The 13994-nt window shown below is 40.2% G+C and overlaps 1 long non-coding RNA gene across 1 annotated transcript; it reads right to left on the bottom strand.

The window, feature by feature from the left end:
• Window positions 1-5618: 5618 nt before the first annotated feature.
• On the bottom strand, window positions 5619-6560 carry LOC131662486 (uncharacterized). The gene is made up of 2 exons (XR_009301615.1): window positions 6424-6560; window positions 5619-6193 (listed from the first exon to the last, which is right to left on the bottom strand). It is a non-coding gene; the product is annotated as an uncharacterized LOC131662486 (long non-coding RNA).
• Window positions 6561-13994: the final 7434 nt, after the last annotated feature.

Below are 13994 nucleotides of genomic sequence, written 5' to 3' on the forward strand. Positions count from 1 at the left end.
CGCTGCTAACTCTAAATCATGAGTGGGATAATTCTTCTCATGAATCCTTAACTGCCTCGAAGCGTAAGCCACCACCTTACCTTCCTGCATCAAAACACCACCTAACCCCATATGCGATGCATCACAATACACCACAAACGGTTCCTCAGGATCAGGTAAAACCAAAACCGGAGCTGAAGTCAACCTTCTCTTCAACTCTTCAAAATTCCTTTCACAAACTATGTCCCAAATAAACGTCTTACCCTTGCAAGTAAGCTGAGTTAACGGAAGTGCCAACTTCGAAAAGCCTTCTATGAATCTTTGGTAATAACCCGCCAAACCTAAGAAGCTTCTGATCTCAGTAACCGATCTCGGAACCTCCCATTGTAGCACCGCATCTACCTTGGATGGATCCACTGCAATCCCGTTACCTGAAATCACATGACCAAGAAAACTCACCTCTGATAACCAGAACTCGCACTTGGATAACTTAGCATACAACTGCTTCTCCCTCAAAACCTGTAGCACAACACGCAAATGCTCCTCATGCTCTTCCGGAGACTTAGAATAAATCAAGATGTCATCTATGAAGACCACAACAAACTTATCCAACTGATCATGGAATATGCGATTCATATACTCCATAAACACACCAGGTGCATTAGAAACTCCGAACGGCATCACCAAAAACTCATAATGCCTGTACCGAGTCCTAAACGCAGTCTTCTGAATATCTTCCTCCTTCACCCGAATCTGATGGTAACCAGATCTTAAATCAATCTTGCTAAACACACTGGCTCCCACCAACTGATCCATCAAGTCGTCAATCCTAGGAAGCGGATACTTATTCTTAATTGTCACCTTGTTCAACTGGCGATAATCAATACACAACCTCATGCTTCCATCCTTCTTCTTTACCAACAAAACTGGAGCTCCCTATGGTGAAACACTAGGCCTCACAAAATGTTTTGCTAGCAACTCTTCCAATTGTTTCTTTAATTCCACTAACTCTGATGCCGACATTCTATATGGCGCCATAGAAACAGGCCTCGTACCAGGAACTAGATCTATGGAAAACTCCACCTCTCTCCTTGGCGGCACATCAGAAAAGTCTTCAGGAAACACTTCGGGAAATTCTCGCACTACTGGAAAATCCCCAACTGCAGCTCGACTCTCCACAGTCAACGATGCAAACACACCAAACAATTGTGCCCCATCTCCTAACAGTCGATTCAACTCCTTGGTAGATAAGACATCAAATTCCACATCCTTCTCAAGAAATGGAAACCTCACCAACTTATGATAACAATCGATATGGACACGATTATTCATCAACCAATCCATTCCCAGAACCACGTCTAACTCGTTCATCGACAAACAAATCAAATCAACAGTAAAGTCCTTACCGAAGATTGATACCGGACAATTCTTACAAACTAAAGAAGTAGTCACCGACCCCATTGCTGGTAAATCGATAACCATCTCACCACCCAGGTCAGATAAAACAAGACCTAATCTTTTAACACAATCATCGGCTATAAAACAATGCGAAGCACCCGTATTAATAATAGCAATTAAAGAAATGCCATTAATAAAACAAGTACCTCTGATCAGTCGATCACCCTTGTCCGTCTGAGTTCCAGCCAAAGCAAACACCTTCCCACCAGCTTGAACTTTCTTCTTCTGACATTGACCGTTCATGTGTTCCTCTTCACCACAATTAAAACACACAACTCCCTTGGACGCACAGTCGGATGACACATGTCCTACCCTTCCACACTTGAAACATTTCTTTGCGTCACTAAAGCAGACATTACTTTTGTGGCCAGGTTTACCACACTTAAAACATACAATCTTAGCAGGAGCATCTCCCCCACTAAACCTTGGTCCATAATTCATCTTTTGCTTACCCTTCCCTCCATCATACGGCGTCCCACGATTCTGCGGACCTTTGTTCCTCTTTTCATTAATCACCTTATGATGAGCATTATTATCCTCATCATAAATCCTACAGCTGTCCACCAAATCTGGAAACACTCGAATCTTCTGATAACCTACCGCCTTCTTGATATCAGAACGTAACCCATTCTGGAACTTAATGCACTTAGAAAATTCTGCTCCCTTACCAACAAAGTGCGGTTAGAATTTCACAAGTTCATTAAACTTTGCCGCATATTCAGACACAGACATGCTGCCTTGAACCAAAGCCAGAAACTCAGTCTCTTTCTTTCCACGGACATCCTCCGGATAATACTTCCTCAAAAACTCCCTCTTGAACACCGTCCAGGAAATCTCTTCACCGGTTGCTTCTAACCTTGCCAAAGTCTCCAGCCACCAATCATCAGCCTCCACAGCTAAATGATGAATGCCATACCTGACTTTCTGCTCTTGCGTGCAATCCATCACACGAAATATCCTCTCCATCTCCTTCATCCAAGTCAAGGCTCCCTCGGGGTCATGCGTTCCCTTAAACACAGGAGGATTCTCCCTCTGGAAAGTCGCTAAACTCCGAGACCTTGCATTCTCATCCGTATGCATAGCTTCAGCCATAGCTTGCAATGCAGCAGCAATAGCAGCGTCATTACGTCCAGCCATCTCTAAACTTCACAATAACACCAAGAGAAGTAAGCCCAAAAAATAACACAAGAATTGTTAGACCAAACGACACGACACTTGGTCGGACAAGACCGACCCGCTCTGATACCACTAATGTAACACCCCAATTCTACCCAGGCATATAGGTACAAATATCAGAGTATAAAAATTAAATTCATAAAAACAATTAGGGCGTTACACTTAAGTAACCACGTAACCAAACATAACATACTCGCAAAAGATGCGTAACACAATTAATCAAAGAGGAAAGATTCCCATAAACACCTGAATGTATTCACACTTATATAAATGCATCGGTAAACAAAATATCCACAACATTCTTCCAAAATACATCGCATGAGAAGGTATCCAAAATACATAATACGAATGCATCTAAAGGATCAAATATACATCAAAAGGATCCTATAAGCATTATCTACAAAATAAGTGTTCGATCCCCCCCTAGGTGTTACGTATCATGAGCGGACGACACCAAAACGGACGACTACAAAGAGAGCACCTACACTTGCGGATCACCTGCACATTACCCACGAGTAGGTAACATTAAGGCAGAAGGGTGAGAATATAATTCATAATTAAATCATGATCAATATAGTAATGCCCACAAATATCATTAAGAATCATATAACAAGATAATCAATTAATTCATCCATAGTCAATATATAAGTAATGCGGTACATGAATGATAACATAAATTATAAAGACTGACGATGATGAATGAGACTCGACTATGCGTATGCATGTGGTACCAAATCCGGAGTAAAACTCCTCCTTGTCATTATGACAAATACACCTTGCCGATCATTATGCTGGGACTTCTTTCCCTCAGGAAAATACACCTTTGTCGAGCAGTAAGCTACGACTAACCGTCATCGAGCATCTAGCCCCCACTGATGACCTCTTGCCACTCGGGCAAATACACCTTTTTACCGAGCACTAAGCTCCCACTGGTAATAATTGCCAATTCAGGCCCCCTGTTAATAGCATTCCGCCATTAACGTAATGAAATGTCATGCTGTGCATACAAACGACTCAATTACATAACAACAACAACAACAATATAACTCGGTCACATATCTACATCACACCGGTTATATTATTCCACACGGATACATCATCAAAATTGCCACTCAGGCGTTCATATTCACACAGCACACATATACCGTCAAAACATACTTGATTAGCAAATATCGTTTCACAAAAATACATTTATGAAAAATTCATTCAACCACCAACACACCCCTCCTTATCATAAAGCATACTAAAGGGTTCTCATAATACTTCAAACGGCGCGTAGAAACGACCTACGGTTCAAAAGATACAACAAAACGAAGTTTGGAAAACAAAATTTCGCACAGTCTGCTTGAGCTCCGCTCAGCGGACCCAGACAGGGAATCATCAAACAAAAATACAGAACCTCCGCTCAGCGGACCTTCACAGAGATTTTCCTGCAAAAGGACCTCCGCTCAGCGGACCCCCTCCGCTCAGCGGACCTGCGTAAACCTAGAAAAATCAGTTCTGTTACAGACCTGCAAAACCCCATCCAATCCTCTCAAAACCTCAAATAAGCTTCCCTACACATCCTACACAACCCATACATGCCATATATTCACTCTATCAATCAATGATCCATGGCTCACTCACTAAATGTCAATAACCTAACAATTTCTTCATGAGCAAGAAAACATGGGGAAATGAAAAACAAACATGATCCATGGGAATATCTATCATCATAGTACACATACACACCACAAAATCAAGTTTATAACTTCAAAGCTCACAAAACACCCAATTTACCATTGTTGATCAAGCTTAGAAAAGAGCAAGAACAAGAACAAAACACACAAAGCTATAAGAACCATACAATCAAGATAAACTAGATTCATCCCCCTTACCTTGGTTAGATTCTTGGCTCTAGCTTGGTTTGGATTCCTACACTTCTCTTCTTCTCTTTGTTTTTCTCTTCTTTCTCTTCTCTTCACAAGCTCTCTTTCTTTCTTTCCCAAAATATCTCAAAATATCTCTTTTTCTCTCTATATCTCTTTCTATTTCTCTACTTATCATTTCCACCCTCTTAACTCTCATTAATTCTAATTTTGGCCCAAATGTCACTAAACATTAATTCTAACCAATTAACACCCAAAACATAATAATTTCACACATGGAAAGTAATAAGTAAAATATTAGCATAATTAATATTTACCGACTGACTCGACTCAAAAATGGTAAAATTTAGAAAAATGTAGCAAACATCACAATTAATCAGAAAAACACGTTTATGGGCGTTACAATGGAGAGAACCCAGAATAATCTCAGCCCAGACTTGGTAGAACGCCCTCAATGTACCAGTTTTATGAGATTCAATACCGGTAGCAAACGATATTTGTTTTTCAACCTGTAGCCAACTAACTCTGGCATGAAGAGGACCAGCGCATCCTTCTTCATCATCCAAGTTGTACAGCTTCCTGATCAACTTCTCAGTTATCACAACTTCATGCCCTAACACGAAGGAGATGATAGCAGTTGGAGTAACGATTGCATGAGCCCAGAAGTCTTTCACAAGAGCCGGATAAATTGGTCCAACCAATCTATCAAGATAGTTTGTCCATCCTTGTGCCATAATCTTTGCATCAGGTTTGAAACCATATGCTTTCAGATTCTCAAAATCCACTGAGGACTCACAAAGAACTTCCATTTCCGATGGAGGAATGGAACAGGTCTTCAATGGAGCATACCTATGCTTGCTGAAAACCAGTTGAGTGGAAGACATTTCTTCTGCTTGGTTTGAGGAACTTGAAGGATTCATGATGAAATGCTAAGTTTCAGACACAAACTAGGGTTTATGCGATGAATGCAAAGAGAGAGAGAGAGAGACGAATGAAGAGAGAGAGTGAAAACCATTCTTCGCGTCGCACTTCCTTAAAACCGCAAGAACTCTTTATTATTTTTATTCCCTTTTCAAACGATGAAATAAACGTCGTTAATAACTTATGGCTCAAATAAAGAGGGCAAATTTTGGGGTGCAACAGTTGCCCCTTGTCGCACCCAAATTTTTGGCCCACATATTTCATTCATTTCATATTATCGCATTCGTATTTCATTTGCATTATATCGTCGCATTTCTTGCATATTTCTCGATTTTGTTTACCTTTTCATTTTAGTCATTAGTTTTAATTTTAATATTATTATAAGTTTTATTTTTGTTATTGTTATTATTATTTTTTTAGATTTAGTTAAATTTAGAGTTATTAATAAAAGAATGAATAGATAAAAAAAATATATAAAAACTTAAGTCTTTTTTAATTGTTTAGGCCCATTCTCTTTTTTTTACTAAAGCCCATTAAAACAAAACAAAATGGTCAAACAAAAAAAAAAGTCCTTCTTCATCTTTCTCTTTCCCACGCATCACACATCACCATCATCTCATAACCTGTATGCCAAAAGAATGTGTCCAAAATCCTGCTCCCTCATAACCTGTATGCCAAAAGAATGTGTCCAAAATCCTGCTCCATATCTCTGCATAATGTGTCCAAATTTCTGCACTATACCATGCCAAACACAATGATCCAAAATTATCACCATTTTGTTCAAACCACACCTGCTACAAAGAAAAAGAAAATGCAGAAGATACAAAAATGTTCATGAGAAACTTAGTGAACAAGTGTTGTTTGAAAACATCAACTCTATATAAACACAGTTCCACAACAGACCAAGGGGAGGAAGAAAAATAGTAAAAAAAAACTCTGCCGAGATTGCAAGAGCAAGAACTTCCTCCATCTCTGCTCAAAACTCGGAGCAACTTCACCCTTTCAATAATTTTCAAATTACCTTCAGCTCAAAACCAAAACACCACCAGCAACTTCAACGCAGAAGCAACCAACACGCATCCGATGCAACTCCATAATCAGCTAAGCAGCTCCGACGCCGACGCATCAGAAGTAGCAGAGAAAGTCAGAGAAAAGAGGAATTGAATTCGATTGGGATTCGTCAACTCTGAGAACACTCAGAGTCGGTAACGCTCTTGACTTTTCTTTATTTGAAATTGCTCAGATGAATGTTTATTTGCTAGTATCACTTGTTTAAACCGCCAATTGGATGAGTCTGTAGGATTTCGTTCCGATTTATGAGTCTTGATTTGAATACTTGTTTGATTTGTGGTTGATTTCAAAGCTGGATTTGATTTTAAGAATAAAAAAAACCGATGGATGTTGATGATTGCTATCTTGTGCGTCTTTTTCGGAAATAATTTTCGTTAAAACTGAGAGCTTCAAACTGTGGTTTTCTCGTGATGTTTAGAAACAGAGAGATGAATAAGTTGTTTGTCGAAAGAGGTGATGGAGAGATTTTGGGAGAGGAACTTTGATTTTTGATTTGATATTGTTGTTTGAGTTTGGAAAAGGCAGAGATATTGTTGAGTGAGATCGAGAGAGGATGCTGTGAGATTTTGTGAGGCAGAGAGAGGACAAAACGTGAATGTGGAAAGTGAGAGGCGCAGCTGCCCCTTTCATTTTTTTTTAGGGTTTTCCAACAAAACCCAGGTGTGTGGGCGGATCCGGGTCATTCTTGACCCGACCCGGTCCGGTCCAAACACAAAACCTTTTTTTTTTAGTTATAAATTTGTTTTGGGCCTCTCTTTGAGCCCGGTGGTTCTTATTTATTCACACCCTTTTCTTGAGTTATTTGTATATGTTAGCTCTTGTAGTTTTGTTTTGATTTATAACTATTAAACATCAAAAATATTTGTTTTTTTTTTATATATAAAGTTGTTATTATTAAAATTATTTTCGTATTAAAATTTCAAAAAAATATGTTCTTTTAATTAGATTTTTATTCTCTCCTTTAAAAATACTAAAAAATATTAGATTAATCTCAATCCAAAAATCAATAAATCTTGGTCCAATGCCAAGTCGTTTCAAATACTTTCTCGATCCAACGTCGAGTTTCTTCTTTACAAAAATTCTTTAAATCATACCGAAAGATCGAGTGACAAGAAGTGTACCGATTCTTTTGGATTAACACCTTTTTTTTAAAACCTTTCTTAATCAAATAAAAGTGATCAGGTGACAAGAAGTGAACACCTCTTGAATACCTTGATCTTTTGAATTAAAATACATTAATCAAATCAAAGTGATCAAGTGACAAGAAGTGAACACCTCTTGAATACCTTCATCTTTTGAATTAAAATACATTAATCAAATCAAAGTGATCAAGTGACAAGAAGAGAACACCTCTTGAATACCTTGATATTTTGAATCAAAACACATTAATCAAATCAAAGTGATCAAGTGACAAGAAGTGAACACCTCTTGAATACCTTGATCTTTTGAATCAAAACACATTAATCAAATCAAAGTGATCAAGTGACAAGAAGTGAACACCTCTTGAATACCTTGATCTTTTGAATTAAAATACATTAATCAAATCAAAGTGATCAAGTGACAAGAAGTGAACACCTCTTGAATACCTTGACCCTTTGAATCAAAACAAATTAATTAACAAGGACAACAAGTGACAATGGGGCTCGCTCTTGTTGAATACCTTGGGTAAAGACGCGCTAGGTGAACACTTATGCTCATTCCTTTGCTAAACGTTCACAAAGATCTCCTTACCAACTTGGATAACAAGTGACAATGGCACTCGCTCCTGTTGAATACCATGGGTGAACACGCGCTAGGTGCACACCTATGCTCAAAAGGTTCACTAAACATCCCTTTAAAATGCATCTTCAATTTCATTCAAACCCTTTTTACCTTATGGCTTTTTTATCTTAAAATCTCTTTTCATAAACGAGACACTTATTCAATTTCAAATGCGAACATACTTCCACATGTGAAGATCGAATATCTTCCACTCGAATGCGATATTGGCTAAAATCTTGTCTCACTCTTGATTTAGTTATCCATTCTTGTAGTGATCTCATATCCATGTGCGCGTAGTATTTCCATTTGAAAGCGATCGAGTACCTCTCGCTAAAATCAACCAACAAACCTATCGTGGTTCTTCGCCCGAACTACGATTGCTCTGACTTTCCTATTGCACTAGGGAATACGTAGGCACAAGATACAAACGTCTTGGCGAGCATAATAATAAAAAAATCATTTATTTTTCTTCATAATAATAAAAAATATTTTTCTTTTTTTTCATAATAATAAAATCCTCTTTATCTTTTCTCGATTAATAAGCAAAAAGACACAAACACTACGCTAACACTCAAACACGAACCTAACTAAATGGGTCCCATCGAGTACGATGGAGGTGAGGGGTGCTAACACCTTCCCTTTGCTTAACCGACTCTGAACCCTAATCTGACTGCGTTGACCATCTTATCCATTTCTTTTTTATTCGTGGGTTTTATCGATATTTTCCCTTTTCCTTCTTGGAATAAATAAAGTTCAGTGGCGACTTTGTTGTACTTCGAGCGCGCGATAACGCTTGAGTCACATTTTTACCGCTACACCCCTATTCAAACTTCTTGAACCTGACGAGTGAGAAACAAAAGTTTCGAGCCGTTGAGGTGGAAGGAGATTGAATACCAGGATGAACTCGAAAATTTGCGCTCTTGATCAACAAAAGACCCCATCTTGTAAAAAGAAGGAATGTACCACCCCGCAAGCAGGGAGAAAAAACTTCAGTTGACTTGGATAATTAAACAGCTCCAACTTGCGATAAGAAGGAACAGGTAACCCCACAGGCAGGGGAAGAGACTTCAATTGATCTGGGCATCAAGAGAAGGCACATCTTCGAATGATCTGGGTATCAGACGTAGAAGATGTCTTCCGAACAGGAATCGGGGGTAGATGTCTAAGTCGATCTGGGCATCAAAATGAGATATTCCGGCTGATCTGGGCATCAACGGGTAGTAAGTATCTCTGGTCTGGGTACCAAGGCGACATCTCCATCTGATGAAATTAAATCATCAGGCAGATATTCCAACTGATCTGGGTATCAGCGGCTTGCTCCTTCGTAAGATCGACGAGATCTGGAGGCGGTCCCCTCAACTGAAAGTCTGGTTTATCAAGACAGGAACAATATCTCTTCCGAACTGTGTACGTCGGGAAAGGAAGTCTTTAAACTGATCTAGGCGCGATGCCAGAAAATAAGTAGAACAATCCTCTTCTAAATGACAAAGTCGATCAGGCAGATATTTCCATCTGATCTGGGCATCAGTGGCTTGCTCCTTCGTAAGATCGACGAGATCCGGAGGCGGTTCCCTCAATTGAAAGTCTGATTCATCAGGAATAGGAACATATATCTCTTCCGAACTGTGTGCACCGGGAAAAGAAATGTCAGAAACGGGTAGACAAGTCTTCTTCTGAACGAAAATAACTCGTCAGGACATAGATATTTCCAACTGATCTGAAGCATCAATAGGCTTTCTCCTTCAGAAGATCGACAGAGATCCGGAGGCGGCTCCTTCAACTGAACTGGAATTAGGATAGGAACAAATATCTTCAACCGATCTGAGGGCATCGGGAATAGGAATGTCTTTAACAAGTGGATTGACAATCCTCTACTGATCTCAATATCATGATAAGCGCCTGTAATGACTAGGCGAGTTGCTCTCTGGGAGGCATTTTGAAACTTGATGATTTTCCTGTAGAAAGAAACAAATGTGATATGATTTATGCATGATGCATGTATGAATGTTATTTTATGGAGTAGTATCCCGATAATGGAAAAAACTACACGCTTAAAGAATGCAATGCGAATGATGCATGATCCGGACATCGCTTGGGGAAGCAACGGAGGAGCACTAAATTGCTGAAGAAGTCCTGGAGAGAGCGTGGAACTCTACGGGGAGGACAAGACGAGTGACCAAGGGTCACAACCTGTGAGCTGACAAAGATGGATCAGAAATTTGCTGGAGACGATCGAATTTGGATGAGAGCTCTGGCTGGGGAATAAATCCTGCTTGGGGATATCCCTGATGGACACAGATTCTGCTGAGGATACAAGTGAATCTCTGTTGCGGAAAGACTCAGTGGGGAATATGAATACTTCTGCATAGCGATCCGCTGGGGAAGTAAGAGATCCGCTGGGGATAAGGAACCTGGCATAGGAACCTCTTGTTAAGATAACTCCACTAAGGAACCTAGCTACACAAAACTTCGAAGTAAATTCAAAGGTTTTATCATTTCTAATCATGTATTGTAAAAGCAATACAGTTTTCATATGCAAAGTTTAACACAAACTCAGGACGTTTTATGCAAACAAAACAGTAAAAGAAAACAGCTTTTTATGACGGAAAGAACTTTATTAATTGATATGAAAAATGCCCGATGAAGGACAAATAGATTTAAGAAGCAATTCCTAGTAAGAGGTAACTGCACAATGTTGAGTACAAAAGAAATGGCAATGTGAAACGGATATCCATTAGTTTCGATCCCGCTATCACTTTTATAACCTTGACGTTCTCACCCCCTTGCTTTGGAAGACCGTACTTATTAGGATTGATCACTGCCCGATTTGATGACCGGTTGATGTAACACCATGGAGCTTGTGGACCCAACTGGGATTTGTGGACGCTTTAGGGATTTGAGTTGCCAGTAATGCAAACTCAAGAACACGGAGTCTTGCTTATCCCTCAGTCGGGAGCCCTAAACAAAACGATTGCGGTTTGTGAATGCTTTAGGGATTTGAGCCGCCAGTAATGCGAACTAAAGAACACGGAGTCTTGCTTATCCCTCGGTCGAGAGCCCTAAGCATTTCAAACACGTATGAAGAGTGATTGCCAAGGTGGCATACGAGATGTAGTCGTTCGCTTTTGTCCCTTTTTTTCCTAATCCGCCCTTTCGAGTTTTCAACTTAGCGGGTATATTTGTTTCTTTTTCATTCTTTTTCCTGATTCATTTTCTTCTTCTTTTTTTTCCTTCTTTTTTCTTTCTTTTTTTTTTATCAGGTCTATGCGAAGTATTTTTTGACTACATCTGCATTCACAGGGTGCGGAAAGTTCTCTCCATCCATCGTTGCAAGCATCATGGCACCGCCAGAGAATACTTTCTGCACAACAAAGGGGCCTTCATACGTCAGAGTCCACTTGCCTCGAGGATCGCCCTGAGGAAGGATGATTCTTTTGAGTACCGGGTCGCTTGGTTTGTAGCTTTGGGGCCGCACCCGCTTGTCAAAAGCTTTCCTCATCTTCTTTTGGTACACCTGATCATGACCAATAACTGCCAAACGCTTCTCATCAATGAGGTTTAACTGATCCAATCGATTCTGTATCCATTCTGACTCGTCAAGCTCGACGTCTTTCATAACCCTCAGGGGAGGAATCTCAAATTCAACCGGCAATACTGCTTCCATGCCGTAAACAAGTTAGAAAGGAGTTGCCCCAGTCGATGTACGCACAGAGGTGCGATAACCATGCAAAGCAAAGGGCAGCATCTCGTGCCAATCTCAGTAGGTCACTACCATCTTCTGCATAATCTTCCTAATGTTCTTGGCCGCTTCGACAGCGCCATTCATCTTTGGATGGTACGGAGAAAAAATTGTGATGCTTGATCTTGAAGGACTCACACAGCTCCTTCATCATCTTGTTTTTGAGATTCGATCCATTATCAGTAATGATCTTCTCAGGAATCCCATAATGACAGATTATGTTGTGCTTGATAAAGCGGGTAATCACTTGCTTGGTGACATTCGCATAAGTTGCGGCTTCAACCCACTTTGTGAAGTAATCAATGGAAACCAAAATGAAACGATGTCCATTGGAAGCAGTAGGCTTAATCTCTCCAATCATGTCAATGCCCCATATTGCGAAAGGCCACGGAGAAGTCAAGAAATTCAAAGGCACGGGCGGCACATGCACTTTGTCAACATAGATCTGGCACTTGTGACAAATTCTGATATGGTTATGGCAACCGGTTTCCATAGTGGACCAATAGTAATCAGCCCTCCAGATCTTCTTAGCCATCGTATGCCCACTAAAATGGGTACCAAACTCGCCTTCGTGCATTTCCTCTATGATTTATGAAGCCTCTTCTTTCACGACACATCGGAGAAACACATCGTCATGATGCCTCTTGTACAAAACCCCGCCGTTAAGGTAAAACTTAGCTGCGAACCTTCTCAGAAACTTCTTATCCGTTACCGACGCTTCGGGCGGATACTCTTGAGTTTTGAGGAACTTTTTAATATCATGATACCAGGGATTGCCGTCCAGTTCAACATCGGCCTCAAAGTAGAATGCTGGCTCATCCAACCTGTTGATGGTAATATTAGGCGCTTCATTGGCCCATTTCACTTTGAACATGGAAGCCAAAGTAGCGAGGGTATCAGCAAGATTGTTCTCTTCTCTAGAAATATGCTCAAATGTTATCTCGTCAAAGTATGGAATGAGTCTCATCACATGCTCCCTGTATGGAATCAGATTCTGATGGCGAGTTTCCCAATCTCCACTGATCTGGCTAATGATAAGATTGGAATCCCCATAAACTTTCAAGTACTTGATTCGCAAATCAATCGCAGCTTCAATACCATAAATGAATCGCAAATCCTCATCGGGGAACTCAAATTTCATTGGTTCAAAATCCTCAACAGGCTGATGCGCAAGATAATCCGTCAACACACTACCTTTGATGGCTTTCTGGGTAGTATACTGGATATCATATTCAGTCAAAATCATCTGCCATCTGGCTACTCTCCCAGAGAGAGCGGGCTTCTCAAAGACGTATTTGATAGGATCCATCTTGGAAATCAATAAGGTGGTGTGAACCAACATATACTACCTAAGCCGACGAGCAGCCCACACCAAAGCACAACAAGTTTTCTCGAGCAGTGAGTATCGAGATTCAGAGTCGCTAAACTTTTTGCTAAGGTAGTATATTGCATGCTCTTTTCGGCCAGACTCGTCATGTTGACCCAACACACATCCCATTGAATTTTCAAGAACTGTGAGGTACATAATCAAGGGCCTTCCTGGAACTGGAGGCATTAGTATCGGAGGTTCCCGCAGGTACTCTTTCATTTTTTCAAATGCTCTTTGACAATCATTATTCCACCTGGTCATCTGATCTTTTCTTAGCAATTACAATATTGGTTCACAAGTGGCCGTAAGATGAGAGATGAATCTAGCAATGTAGTTCAACCTCCCTAAGAAACCACGAACCTCTTTTTCTGTTCTCGGCTCAGACATCTCTTGTATAGCTTTTATTTTTGCAAGATCAACCTCGATACCTTTTCCGCTAACAACAAAGCCCAATAACTTTCCATATCGCACTTCGAAAGTGCATTTGTTTGGATTCAACCTCAGTATAAATTCCCGAAGCCTTTCAAACAACTTCTGCAAGTGAACCAAGTGCTCTTATTCAGTGTGAGACTTTGCAATCATGTCGTCGACATACACTTCAATCTCTTTGTGAATCATGTCATGAAAAAGAGTCACCATGGCGCGTTGATAT

This window comes from Vicia villosa, linkage group LG3 (assembly GCF_029867415.1).
Source record: "Vicia villosa cultivar HV-30 ecotype Madison, WI linkage group LG3, Vvil1.0, whole genome shotgun sequence".
NCBI classification, from domain to species: domain Eukaryota; kingdom Viridiplantae; phylum Streptophyta; class Magnoliopsida; order Fabales; family Fabaceae; genus Vicia; species Vicia villosa.